Below are 24,420 nucleotides of genomic sequence, written 5' to 3'. Positions count from 1 at the left end.
GAGAGGGGGACCTTCCATGTAGCATCAAACAAACTACATTTGGTCAGAATGTACTTCCGTCATCATGATGTCAGAGCGTACTGCGATTGAAACACCATGACTAAACCTACCTCTTTTGCAACTGCCATGGCCTGATACTACTGACAGGGGGTGGGGGTGGGGGTTTTTAAGGTAACGTCGAATCAACGCTTAGTTTGGCAATGTGAGCATATGGATGCCTACCCTAAACGAAGATGGCAAATTTTTTTGCCCGCCCACCACATTTTCATATGCAAAAATGACACGAACCGAACATTTTATTGATGTCGGCTTTAGCAGTTAGGACAGTAGGTCATTAACTAGCTATATTTCAGTTAATATATAGCTAGCTAGCTAGCTTATTATATGGAGTGCGACTGCATATAATTAGAAACCTGTTGAGGTTTGGGAATACTTAAATGCATTAACGGTAGCTACCTAATAGCTAGCTAGCTATAAACAATAAATAGATAAGTAGAATAACTTGCCTTGAAAGTGGTCAACGAACAACAAAACCAGTGAGATCTTCAGTATACGGAGACGTAACTACCAGTCAGATAGCCCAAACCGGAAATATATTTGGTTTTATTTATATTTTAGCTGTATTCCAGATCTGATCAGATCAGTTTCTTTCTCGTTTGGTTCTGGAAACTCATGATTCCTGCATCCTGATTGGCTGATGGGTGGAAAACGGCCTTTGGATTAAGTAGGCGGTAATAAGGTGGTCGGGAAGCTGACTAGGGACGGACAGAATAACACACGAACACAAAAAGGCAAACTGAAATGAAAGATCAGCTACCTGACGGCGCTGACCAACAAAGTTTACATTGTTTCAAGCACGATAAAGCACTTTCTAAATTTTACACAGGATTTAATTTATATAATTTGAATATTGCTGATTCTAGCTCTCTGAATTATTGGGATTCTAGCTCTATTATAAATAAGAAGGGTTCTAATCAAATCAAAAAAGGACGTTTAAAAACACTAACACCCAAAAAAGAGTTTTTTTATGATAGTACATTTGCGATATGCTATTCCTGTGAAAGACTTTGGAGTGAGGGTTAATTTGTCATCAGGTGATGTTAACCGTATTTTTTTTAACGTGGACTGACTTTTGTATACGAAATTAAGAGCTCTTCCAATATGGACCTCTAAATAAATGACAGATCGAGGCTTCAATATTAACGATGACCGCCCAGAAAATGCATTACTCAACATTTATGAAGGAAAAATCACAGTTGTTTTTGTCCTCCCACCACAGTTTTTTGTCCCACCCCTGCCCCATTCTTATTTGCAAGGAGTATAACAAACAAAGCGTTCGCAATTTTTCGATGCCTTGGATCACTTGTTAAAAAAAAGTGGATAAAAAAATCCACCCAACGGTTGCTTAAGGCATGGCTATGCGCAAAGATAACAAGAACAGTTTAACTCACCAGGTTGGTGCCAAGAACACAGTTTGAGTGAGGAATATATAAATATATGAAAATAGGAACTAATATTTTTAGTGATGCAATAATACTCTTTTTCATACATATATATACTTATATACATATTTATATAGGAAAGCAAATATAACTTAATAAAGGTAAAATGTTATTGCAGGGAACTATCTCATCCTTTTTTAATTGTGCTACATTTTTATGCGGCCATTGATCACATATATCAATTTCTTCTTTCTTATTATTCAATCAGTTTCTCTTCAATTCGCATTCGATACTTTTACCACGTCCTTCATATCACTTGAACAGATTGATATTTATCCAGCCATCTTGTTTCCATCAACCTCCTCGATTTCTTCTACTTTTAAAGTCGTCTCGACAAGTTTTACTATTAACGCGACAACTGAAATGTGCGATACTTGTGTCAAAAGTAACATCGACCGGTTTGAGACATTCTGACGCTTCCCTAGTGTACATAATCGCGTGATTAACAGGAGCATCATCCGCATCCGAGAGCATTGTTCTCCATGTACCAATAAGATGATCATTTGAATGTATTGTGTTGGCTGGAACGTACAATACGTGGTTTTTTAGAATCTTGAAGGCTGTAAATATAAAATAGCAGGTTAGGAGCGTAGCAAATAGTTATTCAATAAAATTCCAATGTGTAAAAAGGTTTTTGTCTGCCTGTTCCTGGAGAGTTATAGGAATCTGTTGGGGTTGATTTCAATGACACGTAAAGTATTTCAAGATAAAGTTACTCTTTCATACAATAATGAGCACAACAAAAATTACCTGTCAAATGCAATTCAACATCTCCAACCCATTTACCAAGTAAGAAAAATCCAGAATCGTCATCAAGTGGACATTCCATATGATGGAACGCGTGTTGTTCGATTCCATTTCCACCACATGTAGCTATGACGTAATCATCGTGGTAAGCTGCAATAAAAATGAAAACAGGTAAGGACAACAATTGTTAATACTTTATATTAACATTCCTTGTAATAATCAGCAAGACTGTAACGCCCAAAGTTCTTTAAGTTTAACAACAACTTAAAAAGTATAAAAATTAGTGGGGAATATCGTTAATACCATTATTGACTTACATTTTGAGTAGGTAAAATTAACAGTACAATGTCTTTGAGACAAAGTAATTTTTTCTTCTTTTTCTCCTACAAGACAAGCACCATAATATGATAATAGCTGGTTGGTTCCAATATCAACAGGTATGACACCGTCCCAGTCAGTAGAGCAAACAAATTTGCCTTCCTTTTCACCCTGTTTTGCTTTTATCCATTTTGCTTGTTTCATAACAGCATGGCGAGGTATATGCACTCCTGCAACTTCTTGATATTGCGTCTTTACCAACTGGTTTAGATTGTAATTCCCTGGAATAAGATCTGTAAGGTCATCATCCCTAGTACTCATGACAATCTTTCCAGAGTGTCCCTTTCGTTTGAAATTAGTAAAAGCGGCCCATCGCTCTTTAATTAATTTTGTAAGTTCTTTCGCGTTCATATTGTTGTTTTAAATCTGACTACTTCTTATTGATCGTTTAAATTTAATAAATTTTCTCTGTAGCATACTGACTTTTATAAGAAATGGTGTATACGGAACTCAGTACTGGACCTCCCAAAAGAAGGAAGTTTTTTAACCGGTTTGCGCAACCTGTGACAATATGCATGTTGTAACCGACATGCAGTCAACAGCATGTTGCTATTGGCACATCATGCTGGGAAAGATATGTTGTGTTAGCTTGATGTCGGGATTATATGTGGACACATTTTTACGATTTAAGCGATTGTCCAACGTCGTCACACAGTAATTAAAAAATATAATCCTATTAATAGAAAGTATAAAAAAATATTTGAGGCAATGTGCTTATTACGTAAGAATTTTAAAAGGTTATAGCAAATCGTTAAACCACCTTAGCTCATATTTAACGTTATTGTACGCATGTTGTTGGGTGAAAATTTGTTTGTATTTAATAAGCAATTTTTCGAACCAAATTGCGCTAAACATTTTCAAAACATACGCTTCACCAGGTGGCTTTCATATCACAAGGTATCTCACACAAGTGTGCGAACTAGCATTTCTTTACTCTGTAGTTTCCTTACGACGTGACTGAGCAAATACTCTCCTGGGTTTAAGCGTTGACTACTGTTACCTGAAATCAAACTTTAAATCGTTATTTTGATGACTTTCATCGAGTTTGGTAATAATCAGACACATAGAGTTTTGAATGAAAGTCTCAGAATTTACTTCCTCCTGTCCTTTTCAGTCAGAAAAATGATAAGTGCAATGCTCTTGTCTATAGATTCAATTAGAACGCATTACAAAATATTATTTGAAATAACAGATGGCATCTTTAAAGGCAGACACCATTTTCGCACACATTTCTGCCTTGGAATATTTAATATGAAAGAATCCAAATATATGGAGTTGCTTAAAATTCTTAAACTCCAAAAGTTTTTTTCCCATCGAAAAATATTAATTTTTTTCTTTTTCTCCGATAGAAAACAATATTTCTTTGCAAATAAAACAGGCTTATAATACACACCTATTCAATTCATCAATTACAGTTGTTTTGATTGATTTGCTTGTTCTTTCCTTCAACTAACCTAGTAAACATCTTTGTATTACATCCGCGAAATCTCTTTTTCTTTGTTTTTGGGGGGTACTCGGTATAGTTATTACCAAATAAACATGCTTCTAATCACTGTTTTGTTGACATGTAAATCAAGCACTGCAATTTGGAACAAAAATATTGAGACGAATGCAGTTTGTTTGTCATTTCTTGGCGAAAAAACAATCAGTGCTCTGCAGCCGTTAGGCTGCGCAAAGTAGCTACATTTACATACACGTGCCAGGCAAAAAACGTGTAAAATTTGCTAGTCGCATGCTCTAGCATGCCCACACTACAAAATGATACACGAAGTTTCTTAATATGGCCATGCTAACTTCAGCAACATCAGCATGTTTTAAGAGTTTAAGTTAAACTAAATACCCTAAGCTCCTAAGTCCTCAGTCCACTCTGAACAAAGTCTAGTCTAAAGGAAATTCACTGTGGACAAACTTGAACATTGACAATTGAGCTTTTAAACGTTCAAGATGCAATTACTTGTGGTGCCAAACTTTGAAATTAACAGTATTGTCTCAGCATGTTCTGACCAAGATTGTAGTTTTAAGGTGCACACAGTTGCAATGAAGGGAGGGGGGGAGATATGCAGTAAAATAGTAATAATAATTTACGATAAAATGTTGTAAAGTCGTCATTCCGGAAAGTTTTTTTGAATAACTTTACCATCTCGTCACCCTACAGATTTTAGAACCTTCAATAATCCGTGGTGAACATAGTGAAATAAGTTGGACTTTTTTTGATTTTATTTTACATTTAAAAAAACTAAAAAGATGCCTTTATAAATAGAATCAGAATCAGTCTTGTGATAACAGGAAAAATATTGCTAGATTCAGTGGAGGAAAGAGGAACTGGCTCTTATAAATCAATGCATTTTTAGTAAAAATGCAAGAAGGCCGTCAGTAAAATTGTAAAGATAACGGCAATAAACAGACTATTTAAAAATTAAAATATTTCAATGAAAATCCTTTCGGACATATGCATAGACCTCTAAACATAAAATTTCACTTATTAAAGCAACATACATTAGCTGGACAGGGGTACAATCATGGCGTAAGTAATGTTATTTAAATAATTCAGAATTGCTTGGTTGAAGGTATCTAATATCATTTTTAATTAGCTACAGAAACGATATAAGGATATTGTTAATTAATAGACAGTCCAAAACGCAGACACCGCGGATTAACAAACAGATCAAATCCAGCAATTAGTAGAATCTCTAATTAACGGCAGTTTTTCGTTGCACGATATGAACTTTGCCATAAGAAGTTCTGTCTAATTAGCAAACAGAGATGAAGATGTTTTACTTTAAAAAAGGCTATCACTTTTGAAAATGAACATTTTATACCTTGCTTGATTTTATTTAAAAAAAGTGAGCATTTTGCTCATTCAGTAATTTACAAAAAATATATTTCCATAGCATTTTAATTCTTGTAATGGACAAAAAATTATACTATAGAACGGCATTCCAAAAAAAAGTTTGTAGGTTTTTTTTTATAAAAATCAAATAAACGACTAACTAGTAAAAGTTCCTCAAATTTTGAGGTCATACTATTCTGAAGTTTGTTAAACTGAGGTTAACCAGTTTCCTAAATTTTACAGGATTTATAAAAGCGATACTCAATCAAAAACATTATTTTGACACACCAAAAAATTAACATATGTCGAGAAAAGATGAAACAATGCCTGATCTAAAATGATATCTGTTTTGTTGAAATCGTAATTTTTTGTCGAACTTTTTTTCCCTCAATTTTTTTTCCGACCTAACTTTTTTTCCGATAACCTTTTTTGCCGTTTTTTCATCCTTGTTGCTGATTTTTCTCAGTTTTATGCAATTATTCTTTATTATTGACTAAATTCAAAAACTTAGAGGTCCTGCATTGATACCAGATATGTATATATTCTGACGTAGTCAACCTGTGTAAATATGAATAATAATTAGTCGGCAAAAAGTGACTAAATTCAAAAATTTGGTCGACAAAAAGTGACTTAATTTTGTCCAAGTGACTAATATTTTTGCCGACTTTTTATTTTTGACGAATAATTTTTTTTGCCAACTTTTTTCTGCCGATAAGGTTTGTTGAAATCGTCAATTTTTAAGTAGTATTTCGATTTGTCAGGATAATCTACGCGATATTCGTCTAATTTCTTGTTATACCAGGTAATAATTCCTAAATGACATTGAAATGCCATAGATGACATTGATAATAACTCTAAAATTTGTAAAGTTAAAATTTCTTAAATTTTTGGAGGGAAACTGGTTAATTTCTTGTAAAGTCGTGTATCCCTTTAAATAAAACACCTCGAATTTTTATTTTGTTAATCAAATAAAAGTAATTTTCTGAAAAGGCCTGCTTTGAAGCAGATAAAAAGACTAACTTAGAATGCGAAAGATTTTTTCTAATGTCTAAAAATGTAGTATGTATGTTCCTGATTTTCTGTTAAATCGCACACTTACAATTGAGTCGTTGGGAATTATCCTTCTAAAAAAAATTCTATCTTTCATGTTGAATGCAAAACAATTATTTATTCTTAGTAAACGCGAAAAACAGAAATGTACTTCATCTTATTACTAGCTAAACTTCTTTACTACTGAATAATATACTGAATAATATACTGAATAATATAAATATTATCATGTGATGACATGATAATATTTACATTATTCGGTGACAATGACTGAATAGATAAGTAGTAATACTTTTAAAACACTTTTTCACGTCTATTCTGTCTGTTTTTTGGCCTTTTTCTTTCCTTTTTTTGCTGTGCTGTATAGTTTTTAATAGATTTTTAATTATTAGAACCCGCACCTGCCTTAGATATTGGCTATTACTCAAAACTACTCCTAAAAATCTGCATTATTATAAAATAAAAATGTTTGTGAGGATTATAGTTAGAACTTTATAGATAAAATAACTTTATTTCATTAAAGGAAGTCATTTTGCAAATTTTGGGTACGTGGTTAATCCGATTTACCGATTTTGAATGAAGAGTAATTGGATGTTTGGGCACGGTTTAGCATTTTTCCAAGCTAACTTTGTAAAAACTGGATAATGTATTAATTAAATTTTATCTAGCTGTCAAAATAAATTTCAAACAAAATGGGACAATTCTCCCTAAAATAATGTAACTGCATTTTAAGCAGATAGTGGCATTTTGAACAAAAGTCATGTTTCCAATGACGTCACAGAAAACATATTGACAAAGAGAAAAATTTATTGAAAATTTATTGAAAATTTATTGAAAAAAATATTTCATAACGAACTATAAGTGTACCAAATTTGATTCAATTTGAACAAGCTATCAAAAGTTATCCGCCCCCGATCATACTATGTTTGAAAAAATCCCCGGACCAAATAGGATACTATAGGCAAATTATTCCGGTTCGTATTTCGTAAGTTAAGATAGACCATAGCTTGTATTGTACTCCATTCTATTAATCCATTTTCCCTCGGTTAACAGATCTCTATAATTGCCGAGAACAGCTACATATGTATAATAAAGACTAAAAAAGGATCTAAAATAAATAAATTAATTAAATACGCAATTGTAAACAGTTTTTTATGTGGAAGTACTCGGCCACCATAAATATTTTCGTGTTAAAACTTCAACATAAATTGACGCAAATTAAAGTAAGTCTTTAGGTTTATATTCACAATTAAAGTACCGCCATGTTTGGGGTTTAAATACCATGGTAACGCAATGACTTAAAAAAAAAGGACGAAAGGAATTCGTTTAAAGACCTCACGCGGCAAAGAGTAGGTGAAGAGCTGAAGAATTAGCAAATTCGCTGCTGAGAAGCAATGTTGGAGAAACTATAATGATTATGCTATGCTGTTTCTTAACATTATTTATTTCTTGCAAGTTCTTTCTTAATCAAGACGTAAAGTCGTCATGATTCGTCAAAAAAAAAAAAAAAAAAAAAAAAACGACGAGTTATTATTCAAGAAGCATAGTTTGGTTTTCACACAAATATGTGCTCATTTTGTATTAAAGCTACAAAATTAGGCTTAAGTGTTTCACGGCCACTGCAATAATTAAATGTCCTTCCTTTGCTCTTATTCTCATTTCCCTTAATTAGTTGGGGTTTTTTTTAATTATTATTTTCGCCAATTTTTTTGGCCAGTACAAATATTTGCTAGATTGTAAGAACATTGTTTGTACTCTCTTGCCACGTTATAACTGTCATAATTAAACGATGAGAATTACAAGTCTTTATTTATGGCATGTGTTGACAAAATACGGCGATGATTATTACAGTGATAATTTTCAATATTTCTCAGTATACCACTTGTTCACTTCCGGTAACTCGAACCTGCAAGGGGCTGAGGAAAATAGTTTGGCTTAACGAATGTTCGAATGAAACGAAGCCCCTATTTAGTCGAATTTAGTCAAGATGAGATTATAGTTCCAGTTTAGGCGATTTTGTAACCCTATTTAGGCTGGGGGAGGGGCAAAAATACCCTACCCTTCCATTTTTTTACTTGTTAGGGTCTCTCAACAGGTGGCCACCTACGCCCATATTTCTCATGTCTCTTCTGCAAAATTTAAACATGAGAATTTTTCTAAAATATTAAGCGCATTTTACGATATGTGATCAATATAAAATATTTATATTTTATTGTGTGGTGTTTAGGCCGTCATAAGGCCCTTATTACGCCCTAACATATTATTTGGCGCCATGTGGGCGTAATTTACTTAACATTCATTCAAGCTTTTATAAAACAATAGGTAGACCTGTAATCAAAACAAAAGACTAAAAAGCAAATATTCTAGCCTCAGAAGAAAAAATATTGTGGAATTTGATCTTTTAGAGCATATTTGCATATTTTATACTCAAAAAAAATAAAAAACAGCATTTTTTTTGCTGACGCCAGCAATTCATCACGTGACCAAAAATAAAAGTTTTGTTGCCACCTTAATTATTTTATGCCAGTCAAAATTTGTACCAAATATTTTTGAAAATAAGGAAAAAATATAACGGTATGGCATTTTTGCCCCCTCTCTAACCTTGAACAGGTCCCTGAGACTCCAACCTGAATAGTGTTAAAAGGTGGGGTAACAGTTGCCAAGAAAAGGTGCAATCTTGGCGATGAAAAAGGCATATAAGTCCCTAAATAAAAAGACAAAAATGAGTCGAGTTAACGAATGTTCGAGTTATCAGGAGCAAGCTGTAATAACTTTCCAAGGCACTGAAAAATTAAGAACAAAATAAGGACACATATCGTTACCTGCACTTTCTTATTGTAAAATTGAGCGCAATTTTACTCCGAAGGGACGACGTGCGCGTTAAATATTAACTGGATTTTGCTTTAAAATACAAATTTTACAGAATTGGAGTCTGATCCACACTTTAAATTGCAATTTCCATGCTCATTTGTAAACAAGTTTCTAAGCTTTGAAGATAGTTTGCATTGTACGTGCTTAATTGCACATTTCGCTTCCAGAAAGACTATAATTAACATATTCGCAAATGTTCGTGCATACAAATACAATCAAAGTGTATAGCTAATTAAAAATAATATGTTTGTCCTGTTTTTAATAAAAAACCTTGCTTAAATCATGATCCTATTCTTCTCTTTACATCTACCTTAAATTGTTGCTATATATATACATAAGTTTTTTTCTCTAAAAAACTCATTTCCTATATAAAATATATGGATACCATTCTTATCGACATGTAAGTCGTCTGTGAACTCGTCCAATATTTTTTTCATAAAAGAACTTCAATATTTAACATCTTTGATCTTCTGTGTCGTGAAAATTGCCTTTTACTTTCTTTAGGAATGTATTGTTTAAAAAAAGTTATTTCCTCTTCCCTGTTAGCTAGTAGCACATATACTGAGTTTAGCAACATTCTTCCTGTTCTTGAACAAAACAAGATTAAAAAACAAAGTAGGCATATTTTTTATTGAAGGCATGTTATACTTTTAAAAGGCCGCAAAACGGTTCAAATAAGATCTACGCATTGCTGTTGACATCCGTCCTCATACACTCTAGATAATAATATTGTGTAGTAACCAGACCACACAGAAGGTCGAAGTACCCAATTTTTTGCAAGAACATAGACAACCTATTAAGGATTCCTTTTTTCATGGTTTGCTACTTTTCTATTTATATTTTCTAAAAATAGATACATTATCTTTCAGTATTTTTCATTATTACTTTTCTCAAAAGGTTTTGACGAAGAAGGAAAAACAACAAAAGAGGCTTTATTTGTCAAAAATGCTATGCCAAGTAGCCTTAAGAAGATAATGAATACATTGAGAAAGATATTAAATTCATTGTTTTATATTCCCTTTAAAGTAAATTATGATTTATAAAATCCCGACTTTGTTTTATTAAGTTACTTTCCATTGTAAATGTTGCTCCTTTCAAAGATGAATACTTTTTTCGGGAATAACGGGAATGACAACATTGTAATTAAATTAAATTACCCATTGTAATATGCAAACTTTCTATAAATCTACTTTGGGTTTGGGCGTCTTCATCAGTCTGTTTCCCTTTGGTCACTATCTTTGCCCTCTTTGTTGCAACTATGCGCTTCTTGGAACTTGTTCATGTTTTTTATGTGAAAGTGAAAACAAAGAAGAACGGAATGCGCGAAACTAAATATCTATATTATAATACACGTATACGTCTGTCTGTCTGTCTGTCTGTCTGTCTGTCTGTCTGTCTGTCTGTCTGTCTGTCTGTCTGTCTGTCTGTCTGTCTGTCTGTCTGTCTGTCTGTCTGTCTGTCTGTCTGTCTGTCTGTCTGTCTGTCTGTCTGTCTGTCTGTCTGTCTGTCTGTCTGTCTGTCTGTCTGTCTGTCTGTCTGTCTGTCTGTCTGTCTGTCTGTCTGTCTGTCTGTCTGTCTGTCTGTCTGTCTGTCTGTCTGTCTGTCTGTCTGTCTGTCTGTCTGTCTGTCTGTCTGTCTGTCTGTCTGTCTGTCTGTCTGTCTGTCTGTCTGTCTGTCTGTCTGTCTGTCTGTCTGTCTGTCTGTCTGTCTGTCTGTCTGTCTGTCTGTCTGTCTGTCTGTCTGTCTGTCTGTCTGTCTGTCTGTCTGTCTGTCTGTCTGTCTGTCTGTCTGTCTGTCTGTCTGTCTGTCTGTCTGTCTGTCTGTCTGTCTGTCTGTCTGTCTGTCTGTCTGTCTGTCTGTCTGTCTGTCTGTCTGTCTGTCTGTCTGTCTGTCTGTCTGTCTGTCTGTCTGTCTGTCTGTCTGTCTGTCTGTCTGTCTGTCTGTCTGTCTGTCTGTCTGTCTGTCTGTCTGTCTGTCTGTCTGTCTGTCTGTCTGTCTGTCTGTCTGTCTGTCTGTCTGTCTGTCTGTCTGTCTGTCTGTCTGTCTGTCTGTCTGTCTGTCTGTCTGTCTGTCTGTCTGTCTGTCTGTCTGTCTGTCTGTCTGTCTGTCTGTCTGTCTGTCTGTCTGTCTGTCTGTCTGTCTGTCTGTCTGTCTGTCTGTCTGTCTGTCTGTCTGTCTGTCTGTCTGTCTGTCACACAAAATGGTAGCTTAGCTGCGCAATAGTGAGAAGCACACAATGCTGTATAGAAAGGACGGGCGAACCCGTGGATTTTCCACGGGCTAACGACTAGTTTAGTAGAATGTGTGGTGACAGGGCTAAAAAAAACTAATGAAAAATCTAATGAAATCACCACGAAGTTAGTTTTATAAAAAAGATGACTAAGTAAACATTTCTTCAAAGGAAAATGCCTTCACAGTTTCAGAATTTTAAAAGGTTTAAGAACCCTGTTGTGAAAAAAATACCCTTTAAGTAATTCAAATCATACTCCACTGATGAATGAGCAGCTTTTAAAAGCAGTTGGTGACAAAACGTTGTTCCTATCTAAGGTGGTACGTTATAATGAGTCTACATCATTCACTCTCAGATCTATATGGGAATGGTGTTGAAATTTATAAAAAATCAAAGTCTGAAGTTTGATTTTTAAGAGTATTGTTCATTGTGACACAACAACAATAATAAAAACGAGTATAAAGCCTTAGCAAAAACAGGTCAAGTATCACACTTAACGCTCACATCCGAGAAGAAATATTTACATCGTAAAGCAGTTGCAGCAGAAAGTAACAATTTTTCGCATACTCGTGTAAGATAACTTGAACTGAAAACAGATTCCTCCTATAAACCTGTTTAGCCTTTAAAGCTTAAAACGTAAATCACAATTTAGTTCGAATAGTTAATTATTAAATTAAGGCAACTTTGCCTAACATGCAATAACGCTAAATGCGAGCGGATATAGTGTAACCTCTATTAAAACTCTATTGTAAATACTTTTAGTAAATAGGATTAATTTTTTTAATTATCGTTCGAAGATGTTATTTATACAGTCGTTTGATTCGTAAAAATGTGCCAACAAAAGTGCTTGACACTGCTGTATCATACCTGTCCCAATATTATGTTTAAAAATGAATATCCTTCCTCTAAACATATTCATGTTGGTGACAACATGTATTTTCTTACGGTTTGCGCAAAACTTTAATTCAATACCACCTTTTTAGTTTTTGGAAATCGCCTTATAAATTTTTCCCGTTTTTCCTGTTAATAAATTTCCTTTTTCCAGGAGGTCCAGTACTGAGTTCCGTATACCCTATTTCTTATAAAAGTCAGTATGCTACAGAGAAAATTCATTAAATTTAAACGATCAATAAGAACTAGTCAGATTTAAAACAACAATATGAACGCGAAAGAACTTACAAAATTAATTAAAGAGCGATGGGCCGCTTTTACCAATTTCAAACGAAAGGGACACTCTGGAAAGATTGTCATGACCACTAGGGATGATGACCTTACAGATCTTATTCCAGGGACTTACAATCTAAACCAGTTGGTAAAGATGCAATATCAAGAAGTTGCAGGAATGAATATACCTCGTCATGTTGTTTTGAAAGAAGCAAAATGGACAAAAGCAAAACAGGGTGAAAAGGAAGGCAAATTTGTTTGCTCTACAGCCTGGGACGGTGTCATACCTGTTGATATTGGAACAAACCAGCTATTATCATATTATGGTGCTTGTCTTGTAGAAGAGAAAGAAGAAACTGTAGCTTTGTCTCAAAGACATTGTACTGTTAATTTTACCTACTCAAAATGTAAGTTGATAATAGTACTAACGCTACTTCCCATTTGTTTTTAAATTTCTCCAGCAATTATTATAAAAGTATTTTGGGCGTTACAGTTTTAGTTTGAATAAATAAGGAACTTTGATATAAAGTGTTAATAATTGTTTCTGTTACCTACTTTCATTTTTACTGCAGCTTACCATTATGATTACGTCATAGCTACATGTGGTGGAAATGGAGTCGAACAACACGCGTTCCATCATATGGAATGCCCCCTTGATGACGATTCTGGATTTTTCTTACTTGGTAAATGGGTTGGGGAAGATGAATTGCATTTGACAGGTAATTTTTGTTGTGGTTATTATTGTATAAAAGAGTAACTTTTTTTTGAGATACTTCATGTGTCAAAACTCTGAAACTTTTTGCCGTTAGAAGTTTCGTCGAATAAACATTGAAAAATTTCACGCTCCTAACCTGCTATTTTATATTTACAGCGTTCAAGATTCTCAAAAACCATGTATTGTACGTGCCTGCCAACACAATCCATTCAAACGATCATCTCATTGGTACATGGAGAACGATGCTCTCGGATGCAGATGATGCTCCTGTTAATCACGCGATTATGTACACTAGGGAAGCGTCAGAATGTCTCAAACCCGTTGATGTTTCTTTTGACACAAGTATCGCACATTTTAGTTGTCGCGTTAAAAGTAAAACTTGTCGAAACGACTTTAAAAGTAGAAGAAATCGAGGGACCTAATGGATTGAAAAAAGATAACTGAATAAATATGCATATGTTCATCTGGCTTGCACAAGTATTATAAAGGACGTGATGAAGATTACTGAATAATTAGAAACACTAATAAAAATGAATTTGATTCCTATGTAATTATGTAAATATGTAGATAGGTATGTATATATGAAAGAAAATTATTGTTATTATCACTAAAAGTAGTAGTTCCAATGTGCATTATATTTAAATGCTTTTTACTAAAACCGCATACTTTTTCCTGATGCAAACCCTGTGTGTTACACTAATCTAAAACCTTCTTGTGCTGAGAGGTGGAAGTGTGGTTGTACCAGAAGCTATGTCAAAAATCATACGCAATATTTCAATTATCTATGCCATGTTTCGTTACAATGTTATATATCAATTTAACACTGTTCGTTGATGCTTTTTCATCAAAAGTATGTATTGACAATTACGAGACGCTTATCGATACAAGCAGAAACATATGAGAGGAATGACTTGAACCTGACATAAAAGATAATACAAGAATTTACCTTAGTATAACTAGAATTCATCTTAAGGCTCATTTTCATTAGAATGTGAACCAGGAAAACAAGAAAACTGAGTTGATAAATTTACTTTACATATTCTCTTCGTTATTTGTTTACTCAAGCATTAAGTTTTAACAAGGTTCTACTACGCGAGGTCTTCAAATCAATTTCATCGTCATGTCTATACGATAGTTGTGTATATAAAAGCTTGCTTTGTTGCCATGGCGTTAATATAAGACGGTAATTTTGTTGTGAACAAAAACCTAAAGACCTAATCTTAAATTTTTGACAAAGTCGCGTTAATGCGCGGGAAAACATTGACATTTTATATGTTACTTGTCTTGCAGTTACGAACAAATACTAACTATTTTCAAGTTTTAGGCAATTTGTTACTCGCAGGTGTGATCCTGACTTGTCTTTGCGTGGCGATTGTACACACGAATCACGCCACATAACACAGGACATGATACATTACTTAATTTTGGAAGATGATTCATGCTTTTTCAGTGACAAATTAATTTCAGATATTAATGTTTTTGTTTTCTATTAAAAAGATGACCACTGTTTTGGTATCATCAGGTTTACGCGCATGCCTTGTCTCATGGTGAGTGAATTATTTGGAGAATAATTACTTACTTACTTGCTAAATGTCAAAACGGATTAAAAAACGGATTTTTAAGTGACAAGTTCCAAAAAAACCCGTCTTTCGTTTGGTTAAAATCACATTCGGGCAAAACTAACAAATCTTGTTGCCTGCTTTAATCGTTTCTGTTGCCTTAATTCTAATTGAGAAAGCCTCAAATGTGGCCAAGAATTAAGGCACTTCATAATACCTTGCAAACCTCGCATCACTAAGCCTTACATCTTTTTCCTGAACATCTTACCGTCACTGAGCCACTTTTTTGTATACAAAATCGTGCAGCTGACTGGGTGAAACTGTTTTTAATTAAATAAAATTACACACGTCATATTCCTATTCTACCACTGTTCATCTAATAAAAATATCTTTCGCCAGCAGACAATCTATACATTTTCTTGTATGCATTTCCTGTTTATTACGGTTTAATTAATGCTTTATTTGTTTAATACAACCCAAAAAATTTAAGATAAGTTTTTACTTGTTTAATACAACTTATTTACTCTTTTTAGTGGTAGATATCTTTGTAAGAGAGACATGGAATCTAAAATTTTCAAAGTCGCCCGTCATGGGAGTTTGAGGGGAGTATTCTAGATCCTCAGCTCTTTGAGATAAACGTTTTTCCTCGGTTTCTATTCTCATTAAAGCCCTTATTTAGTTCTGATTTTGTTTTTTAATTATTATTACGGCTAATTTTCCTTACCAATATAAATATTTAACAGCATTGTTTGCCGTATCTCCAAATGTTATAACTCTCATAACTGAACAATTTATTTATATGCGATCACAAAATAAAACGATGATAAGTGAGCAGAGTCATTTCGGTATTCGTACGTATTTACAATTCCTAGTATACTCAATATTATATAATTACAACACAACTCAGGTTACAATAAGAACAATTTCATGCGAACTTACCGTCTATACTTCTTAATAGTAACACAATTTTCAAAAAAAAAAACAATCCACAGCTTTAACTTTGTAGCCGCTTGTGGTGTAAGCATTTTAAGACTTATTACTTTACTGAAATTACACATTTGAGTCTTATAGCAACTCTAGGATAAAAACTTCCGGTTATTCCGAGCTAAAAGGGATTAAGTTCGTCTATTTTTTCAGAAGAAACCGTATAGATAGGTATAAAATTCGATGTCACCCAGCCAGTCTTAATATCACTTTTTGAGCACTTTCCTCAATTTAATTCAATGAATGGGTTCGTGGATATCTAAATTCAGCGTGAGTTTTGTAATAAGTCCATACAATTAGCTGGAGGAAACTAACATCATCTTGTACTGACTTGGATTTCTAGGTCATAATATTTTGATTTTAGACTAGATAGCAACATTGCCTTCCGAAAGTATCGTGGAACAACTGCTTATTTTTAAAAATATTATCGGCATATTTGTTAAAAAGTATTAAGGAATAATTCTATTTTCTTCAGAGAAAATAAACATATAGGAAGACAGACATGAAAATATGCGCGAAAAATCAGTGAAACTCGTTTAGTAACATCTAAAAAAGGAGAAAGTAAATATCGAGAAAAGAAAAGAAGATATATTTCTACTGAAATTAAAAAACTCAAAGTTTGCCCTGTTGTTCCGCGTATTTCTTTTTCATATGTTATTTCAGTATATAATATTTGTTTGCATTTCTTGATATTTTATCGCATATATACTTCCTAAATGTAGCAGCTTTATATCCTGCCAAACATATTCAAATTAATACAATTTATTTCGGTGAAGAGGACTAACAAGAGAAACAAGTTAAGGAAATGTGACAATATTTTTCACTAATGGGAGAAATTTTTGCGAGAATTTATGCTTAAATTTACCCTACATATTTTGATTTTAAAATTTCTCAGGGCGGAATCTTGTTCATGTGGGAAAGAGGTTTGAGGATACAAAAAAAATTTAAAATTGTATATATTTTTATCTAGAAAAATATCTTTGCTTAAAATCAAACTAATCTTACTTCTTATTTTCCTTAAATGTCTTCCTTCAAGTACAATTAAAATTTTAGAGGATCACAGTCAGTGATTCTCACTTCACACTTCTGCAATTGCCTTGGTCCTTTGCGAACACGTTTCTTAAGCTTTGTAGAAAGTTTACATTTTCTGTGTCTAATTGCACGTTTCTGTTGCAGAAATGTTATTCTTCATAGTTGCAAGTTTTCGTGCATGCAGTGCGGACATAGAAGCTCTGGTAATGTAATTCTAAAAGGGTTAACTTGTTTTCAAAGTGTATAGCTAATTAAACTTATTGCAACGTTTGTCCTGCTCTTAATTAAAACAACCCTGCTTAAACCATGATCATATTCTTCTCTTCACATCTAGCGTAAGTAGTTTCCGCTATACATGAATATGCTCTTTCCTCTTAAAATCTCTCTTCCTATTAAAGTATTTGAATACTTTTACTCTGGACGCTATTACATTACAAGGAAATAAAACAGAAGTCTATGTAGTCGTCTGATGTCTTCTGTGTCGTGAAAATTGCCTTGTATTTTAGTTTAAAATGTATTTTTTGACAATAGGCAGTTCCTCTTCCCTGTTAGCTATTAGCATATGTACTAAATTTAGCAACATTCTTCTGTTTGTGAACAAAACAATATTAAAAAAGAGGCATCTTTTTTATTGAAAGTATCCTATGGCACTTTTAAAGGGCCGCCTCAAAAGGATCTACGCATAGATGTTGCCCTCAATTCCCGTACATTCTGGATAATATTGTGTAATAACCAGACCACACAGAAGGTCGAAGTACCAATTTATTGCAAGAATATAGACAACCTATTGATGAATATTTTCCTTTTTATGGTATGCTACTTTTCTATTGATATTTTTTATAAACAGATACATTATCTTTCAGTATTTTTTATTATTACTTTCGAAGCTGCAAATTTTTTTATGAAGAAGAAGCTATACTTGTCAAAAATGCTATGCTAAAGTAGCCTTAAGAAGATAATTAATACCTCTAGAATAATTTTAAGGTCATTGTTTTGTACTCCCTTTAATCTTGAAGGAAGAACACAGAAGGCGAAACAACTTTTTAAAGCGAAAGCGTGAAGTTCTGTAAGGTGTCTGTAGAGATATTTAGCTTTAAACTTTGACGGTTTTGTGAATAAATTATTCGCTAATTCAAATCTGAATTGCATTTGACAGGTAATTTTTGTTGTGATTTTTATTATGTAAAGAAAGAAACTTTTTCTTAAAATACTTCATGTGAAGTTTCAATCAACTGCGACATATTCTAAAACTCGAAAACCTTGTGCAGTTAGAAATTTCGTCGAATAAAAATTGTTAATAACCACCCTCCTAACCTGATATTTTATATTTACAGCCTTCAGGATTCTCAAGAATCACGTTTTGTACGTTCCAGCCAACACAATACCTTCAAATGACGATCTCATTGGTACATGAAGAACAATGATTTCAGATGCAAAAGATGCTCCTATCAATCACGTGATTATGTATACTGTGGAAGCGTCAGAATGTCTCAAAACAATCGATTTTACTTTCGACACAAGTATCGCAAATTTTTGTAGTCGCGTTGAAAGTAAACCTTGTCGAACCAACTTTGAAAATAAAAGAAATCGAGGAAGAAATCGAGGAGCCTAATGGATTGCAACAAGTTAGCTGGGTAAACATCAATATGTTCAAGTGGCTTGTGGTATTATAAACGACGTGTAATATATAAATATGTAAATATGTACATATGTATGTGAGAGAATATTATTGCATGACTAAAAGTAGTAGTTTCAATGTGCATTATATTTAAACTAATGGTCAACCCGTGAAAAAATCCCCCGTCTTTTATATATCGCATTTCGTGTTTCCATAACAGACAGACAAGCAGACAGACGACGGCTATCATTATAAAGACTAGTTGGTTACTTGTGGAAAAATCCACGGGGTTGCCCTTCCTTCATATATCGCATTTCGTATTTCCATAACACGATGTTTTTCTCGTAGACAGACAAAATAGGGCTACTATTATAGAGAATAGATACTCTTTACTAAAAACATACTATTTTCTGGCGCCAACCTGGTGTGTTTACCTGGTCTAGTCTCATCTTAACGCATAGCCATGCCTTTAGCAACAATCACTGGCCTCTTTATCCATTTTTTTTTTAACATGTGATATAAAGTCACTGAAAAATGCAAATGCTATTTTTGTGATTCCTTATGGAAATAAGACAAGTGGAGGAGATAGAAGCGTGGTTGTACCAAAAGCTATGTCAAAAAACACGCAATATTTCAATTATTTTAACCCTAGATGTTTCGTGAAAAAGTTATATCTCAATATAACACTGTTCGCTAATGAAACAGAAAAAATATCTAAAGGTATAAAATAAACACTTTTTATTAAGAGCATTTAGTTACAACAACAAAACGCCTGTCAATACAAACAGAAACAGATGAGTGAAATGACTTAAACCTGACGTAAGAGATAATACAAGACATTTCCATTAGTAGAACAAGAATTCATCTTAGGGCTCGTTTTCATTAGAATGTTAACCAACAAAACAAGAAAAATGAGATGATAAATTTAGCTTAGATATTTTTTATCTTTAAAAAAATATCTAAGGGTGTGGTCCTTAAATGAATTTCATCGTAATGTGTGTATCTTTGACAGTTGTGTATATGAAATTTTTCTTGTTGCCATGGCATAGGCTTTGCTTTTGTTGTGAACATAAACCTAGGGACTTATTTTCATTACTTACTTTTATAACTTAAAAATCTTAGTTCTTCCATATGTTGCATAAATTAGCTGTATATAATAACGACTTTTTATATACGACACGTGTCATGCATTGACGGACAAGTACTGACTAACGTTCCAGTTTTAGGCAATTTGTTACTCGCAGGTGTGATCTTGACTTGTCTTCCATGGTGTTTTTACACAAAAAATACTTCACTAAGCACTAACCTAATTTTAAAAGACATGCTTCCTGGAAGAAACTTCCTACTGAAAATCTGCTTTCACGATTAGTTCATGTCATAACACTTTCCGTACTTTTTTAAAGCAGTCTCCGATATTGTTAAAATCATACCATGATACTTTGTTACTGTATCCGCAACAAGGCAAACAGCGTTGTGCAGCACATAATTTGATAGAATAAATTGTCTTCAACTGCCATTTTTTATCCAAGATTCAGGCGCACCAATCGAGATATTGAATTTTCCCGATTATCGCAGTTTAGTTTGAAAGCCTTCATTTCCAACGCAATCAACGAGATGGCAGATGAAACTTGATTTCTATTACGGAAATAAGAGGTGAAAACGACCAAATCAAGTGGTGAAGCAGCTACAGTTATCTCCAAACACACACTAGGTAGAACGCAGTTCCCAAAACTATGGCTGTTACCGTCCCTTTTTTTTCTTTTTTTTTTATTTACTCTCTGAAAAATTGTTTCTTATTTTAAAAGATTTGAGCCTCGAGTAGCTTATAAGATGTTGCTTATAAAAAACATCGTGTATTCAAATTTCAATGTTATATATCTATACTCTGTATGATTGTAGCTAAACATTAAAAAGAGGTTAGTTTTAAAACCGATTGCTGTAAAAAATAGAATAAGAATAATTGAAATAAAAATCAGTCACATTTTTTATAAAACTCCGAGGCAAACTGTGTACTTTGTGAAAGTGAACTGGTTGTGAACAGGTTGAGGTTCTTGTTTTGGACCATAACTTCCTTTTCGAACACATTCGCGTGTTAACAAGAACTCCTGTGGTCTCCAGTAACGTCATGGCGACGTTATCCAATTTAAGCTGTAATTCTTTATTTGACGATTAAGGAACTCTTCCATGATTAGCATTCACGGAACTATAAATGTTTTACCTTCTTTTAAAAAAGACAAGAAAGAACTGAGACGGAGATAGGGTGTTAAAACTTAAAGATCGTATATAAGCAGCTGTGAAGAAACGATATATGTCAGAAATTTGAAATCACAACGATAGAAATTTGATGAAAATGAAGTCAGCAAAAATTACAGGTAAAAAACCTATGCTTTAATTCGTAAGAATATGTTTTTTAGTAGGGAAATAACACCGTCTTGAGCGCAAAAAAAAAAAAAATTAGAACAATTTCGTGTAAACATTATGGCAAAAAAAATAATTTTTAAAGTTTTTTTATAATAATTTTTTTCTTCAACAGGCATAACTGTTGATTAGTTATTGTTTGTTAACTATCTATTTGGTAAGACCAAATTCAATCGTTTGTTTCCTCCTATGATTTGGTGCATTATTTGATATCAAACCTTAAGTTTAATCAGCTTTATATGTATAATTTACATGACTTTTAAAACAAATAATTGAAACTATTTTTGTGGTTTTTTAAACCTTTTTTTCACCACTATTTTAATGAGTCCGATTCCGGCTTTGCAAGTTTTTTGTACGTTGACAACAAAAACCATGTCATGAAAATCCTGTTGACATGGTCAATTTCTCTAAAAGGCTTGATAAAAATAAAAAAACAATGGAAGCGTTAAAGTGTCACCACGTGACACGATTAAAAAATATAATATAAAAAATATGAAGATCTTGGTAAGTAAATAATTTCCAATGGATACAAATGAATAACTGCATTTTTAATGTAATTTTTTTTTTTAGTAGGTGTTTGTCAAATGTTAAACTGTGTTGTCCTTGCGTTTTTGGCAATTGTCCATACCTCAGTTTTGTCCTTGTTTTGTTATTTAAGCCAGCTTAAATTCACAGCCAACTGATAAGCATATCCTATAGTCCTTCTACGCCGTAGCTATTTCCTGTACAATTGTTTTGAAAATTAAAATTTCTAAAAGGATAAAACCGTATATAAGAAGGTACATCCACAAAATACTACTTCCTCTTCTATTCAAGTAAAAAAATTAAATTTGCCTTATCTTTTAAATTTGCTTTGTACTTAATATTTGTTAATTCAATACAGATTTTTCGGTTTATATAAACAAATAATGATACATTAAAGATAAAACAATAAACACGTATTGGATGAGGTGGAAAAAAAATATCAAAAAGTTTTTCCTTTCGAGCTCGTGATTTTCGATGAGTTCTTGGCCGACATGAATAACATCAAAGTGAGACTGAATAATTTGATATCCGATTTCACCGAATTAAATATCTGTTTTATCATACACGTTAAAATAGAATAATATTCGTTCGATATCGCCAATATTCGTTCGATATCGCCAATATTCGTTCGATATCGCCAATATTCGTTCGATATCGCCATATATTCGTTCGATATCGCCAATATTCGTTCGATATCGCCACTATTTGTTCGATATCGCCAATATTCTAGCTTGAAATTTTTTTACCGCATCTTTATCCATTAATATTACAACAACAAATAAAAAAAATTTCTTTAAAATTCTTTTTTACGACATTTGAAAATAGAATGTTTTATAGCATTCTTTTTTTAGATACACCACTGAAGGATAGCGTGTTGGTTAATGAAACATGGAAGAAGTATAAAAATCTTGGTAAGTAAATTATTCACAATGGATACAAATGTAAAAAGTTTTTCTCAGAAGTTGTTGGTCGAATGTTAAGTTGTGTTTTGTCGCTGCTTTGTTATTTAAACCTGTTTAAATCCTTTTTGAATTATAACTTGAAATATATTGTTTCCAGGCAGCAGCTAAAATTTTGTGACTTTAATTTTTCAAAAACCTACTACTTTTAGTAAATTATTAAGTAACATATTCGTAGGATAATACAATTGTCTTGGAAGCTGTCCCAAACGGACACAATAAGTGTTAAAAGGTGTCCGCTTTATAGAGATTTTTCTATAAATGTTTATCCTAAGTTGTAAGAATTAGTGTCTATTTTGCAGGGTTGTCCTCTTTAAGACATATCCACCTCAGACAGATTCTAGTGCCCGTATTTGTTTTGATTGTTTGCGAATTTAAAGTCGTATAAAAGTACGCGCGAGAGAGGAAACCAATCCGAAATATTTATGACGGGCGGACAGACGTAGATTTTTTGCGCAGATCAATGACTAATTATATATTTAAGGCGGTTCCCCTAGAAAAAATGTCCAAATTTCAAGAATTGTCTTTTACCTGTTTTCTGACAGCAAATTCATCTTAGAATACCGTGGCAAGTAATGGTTATGACAATTTTAGGTTTTTCTTGCGCAATCTGGCACTTTTTCCAACCAAAAACAAATATAAGTGCATAGCAACGCCCATGCAACCATTTTCGCAATTTTAGACAGCTTTCTTGCCCCTCCATTGATGTTTAATTCTTTGTAATAGCTAGGTGATACTTTAGGGCCTCAATATATGACAATTCCAAATATTAAATGTGGTGTTCCACACGCAGTCAGAAAGCTGTCTTAACGATGCAACCTTCAAAGTCTCGTCATTAATTTGACTTAATACCTTAGGTTTTAGGTATTTGGTGCTTCACAGGTCGAAATAGTGATGCCGTACACCTCTTGTTGATGCACCACTCAAGAATGTCCATAAAATAAATTTAAGTTTTTTTGCAGCTTAAGTTTGGAATGCAAGCGAAACAAGAATTCTCAAGATCGCAGTACACACACTTTACAATTTCTTCTGTCATTGCATTAGTACCACCTAGTGTTTAAATGAAACCGATTTTCAGTTCTTTGGAAGACGAGTCAGCCTTGCGAAAATGCGCTCAATCCATACACGTGATCCTTGAGGAACATACGTGGCCAAAAAGGCGCTTGAAATAACTTATGTATTCAGTTACTTAGTTAGGCGTCGAGCAGCAAAATGTCATATTTTTCCTATATATTTTCTAGCAACGGGTAACCATGGTAATCAATCGATGAATTTTTTGAGTTGATTTTGGCGTACAGTCACATACTATGATATCCTTATCAAATATTTTCAGAAAGTACAATCCTCCGCGATATTATTTTCTTCTAGAGAACCGTTAAAATTTCATCTTACTAATACTACCAATCTCACTGATATAGCTGGGTGAATGAAGTTTTTCTGCACGGTTTCTATACTAAAATGCTCTCGTCAGCATTCCAAGGGGTTCCCTCGTCTTAAAAGGTTTTAATCCGATTTTACATGTTATTGCTTCTGGTTATGTCTTTGACTACACGTAAACTACCGGCTTATCTTCCACGGAAATTTCCATCTACTATTTCGTGCGCAAAGCAGACACAGACAAAATATGGGTTTATTATGGAGACTAGCCGTTTGACCGTTCTTTATACATCGTATTTCATGTTATCGCTGCACGACTTTTTTCTCGCAGACAGATAGATTATATACTAATTTTATCATTATAGAGAAGGGTAGCTGAGACACCCGGTGTCGAGACGCTGGGTTAAGTACTTAAGTTGACATAGGCCATGCCGCACAGGTGGAATTCTTTAGTGCAGACA

Source organism: Hydractinia symbiolongicarpus, chromosome 5 (assembly GCF_029227915.1).
Source record: "Hydractinia symbiolongicarpus strain clone_291-10 chromosome 5, HSymV2.1, whole genome shotgun sequence".
NCBI lineage: Eukaryota > Metazoa > Cnidaria > Hydrozoa > Anthoathecata > Hydractiniidae > Hydractinia > Hydractinia symbiolongicarpus.
This window is presented reverse-complemented; position numbering follows the sequence as displayed.